The sequence below is a fragment of the Leuciscus leuciscus genome, assembly GCF_965113295.1.
Source record: "Leuciscus leuciscus genome assembly, chromosome: 4".
In the NCBI taxonomy this organism is placed as follows: Eukaryota; Metazoa; Chordata; class Actinopteri; order Cypriniformes; family Leuciscidae; genus Leuciscus; species Leuciscus leuciscus.
Window position 1 is genome coordinate 36137471 of NC_138728.1, and position 2420 is coordinate 36139890.

The window sequence follows — 2420 nt, forward strand, 5'->3', positions numbered from 1 at the left end:
TAAACACAAAATTTGAATAAAGCCACTTATATTAATCACTAACAATTATAAACTTACCACCAAGAAGTAGGATTTTTGCAGGCAGTATCTTGATCTGTCCGTGTCGGCTTCGACTTGGCAGGCGCACCTCTATGTAACCGTCTTCACTTTCGAATTGTTCGCGGGAGTTGACCTGGTTTTCTTGTCGTCTGTGTTCTCTTAATATAATATCGGTGCTATCCACTTTCAGGTCAGAGTCAGGGAAATAATACAGTGCATAGTTTGGAAAAGACATGATTCCTGATGTTGAAGTATCCATATGGCTAGTTGGAAATGTAATACATAGCCTACAGTAGGCCTATCCGTTGCCCCGCCTGCCAAATTGCGCCAACTTGAACTTTGAAATGGCGTTGTGTGATTGTACGATTGGTTTGAAATGCTTGGCTCTGATTGGTCTAAATGAATGCACTGCGAATTACAGCCTATAACAGTTTATTATTATTATTATTATTATTATTATTTTTAATTTGAATTTGACGCATTGGTCTTACATTACACCGAAATCTGTTGGTGAAATAGCATTTGGTACCGAAGTGTATAAATACAAAGAAATGAAGAAATACAAATCTTTCCTAATTACACAAGATGAAGAGATTCCGAAAACGACAGAAAAACGTCGCCTTAAGAAGCTGGATACAAAAAATAAAGAGGTAAATGACTTTTATTTTTAATCGCTGTTTTAAACATTTAATTGTCCTGCACTGTTTCAATACAACACTATTAATTATTTATTATTAGATGTGCATAGTATTTCTGCAGTGGAAAGGTTTCCAACAATGCTTTATTTTTCTTCCAGGAATTGAAACAAATCTTTATGCCATTTCTTTCTTTTCAGAATTCATCCCATGATGGTTACAAGAACTATATGTCAATAAATGTTGCTGAATTTCCAAAAACAACTAAATACCGGAGAAGGAAAACACCGGTAAAATTGTTATTCCGTCAGTATGGTTTGAAGTAATATTAATTAATAATAATCCTGACGCCACTATTATATGATTAGCCTAAGTGTCTTTTACTTAGTCTTGTAAGGAGAGTAATGTTAACATCAACTTGTTGAGCTTTCGGTTAATTGCGAAAGCAATGAGGCAACCAAGGAAAATGACAGTGTCCACAATTCTCCGTGCCCAAGACCAGCAAAGAGATACAAAATGGAAGACCAAGTGCAGGAAAAAGTTGAATGGGTAAGTATGAAATATTGTGTCAACATCAGTTTATTATATAAAATTAAAAAAAAATTTTGGTATTAAGTCTGTGAATTATCTAAGAAATATAAATATATATATATTAATAAATGTAGAATGAATATATATATATATATATATATATATATATATATATATATATATATATATATATATATATATATATAATAGAATGAATATATAATTATATATTCATTCTATTTATTACATACTTCGCAGACTTAATACCAAACATTTTTTTTTTTTTACACATTGCATGTCCATCAGGAAGTCATTCATCTTTCATACAGAACATTTACATTTATCTTTTTTTAGAGTATTAATGTGAACAACATTGATCAAAGAGGGCAGCCTAACCAGTTCAACTTGTGCCAGTCTCTTGAGAGTATTCATCATCAAACAAACATTAACTCTCAGGTAAATATTTTTTATTTATTTATCACATTAACAATTTGCATATGTGGCCATATGGCTTATGTGACAATACTGTCATATCATATCATGAAAATATTATATATTTCATGCCTTTGTTGTCTGTTACAAATTAATATTTTAAAATAAAAAATTAATCATAATTGTGAAAGTGTTACATGTTTATTTTTCTTTGTAAATTCAATCATTATTATTAGTTAATTGTATTAATCTATTATTTGTTTAGAGCTTTAATTCCTTTGGGGCAATTACTTTAGACTGTTTTTATATTTTCATATATTCAGACACTTAATATATGGTATGTATTAAACAGTTACAGATTAGTAACTGGGACAGCTGAGTACAGTCATAATTCTAACAGCTGAGGGAGGCTGTTGTGAAGCAATAATATAACTAATATCAGTATTTTAAAAGTGTTCATTTAAATTGTTCAACACAAAAGTTGATGCTTGAAAAACTCAGACATGCATCTATATTTAACAGATAATTGTAGATAAGCCTGTTTGTGAGGGACGCCCTGACCACAATGCTGATTTGCAACAAGAACCGGAGATACCTAACCTTGATCATGGACCAAACTCAAATCCATCACAGGTATTGTAATAAAGTATTTATCGTGTGGCTTTGTGTGCCATCTATGAGTAGTAGCCATGTAATAAATTACATTTATAATTATATCAAACACAAAGTTATCTAGCTTTGTAGCATTTACATGCTGGCTCTTCCAAGGACCATGAGTCAATG

At 31.1% G+C, this 2420-nt stretch overlaps 1 long non-coding RNA gene across 1 annotated transcript; it reads left to right on the forward strand.

Moving 5' to 3' along the window:
- The first annotated feature begins 1126 nt into the window (after positions 1–1126).
- On the forward strand, positions 1127–2215 carry LOC309497623. The gene is made up of 3 exons (XR_014205640.1): positions 1127–1223; positions 1560–1661; positions 2160–2215. It is a non-coding gene; the product is annotated as an uncharacterized lncRNA (long non-coding RNA).
- Positions 2216–2420: the final 205 nt, after the last annotated feature.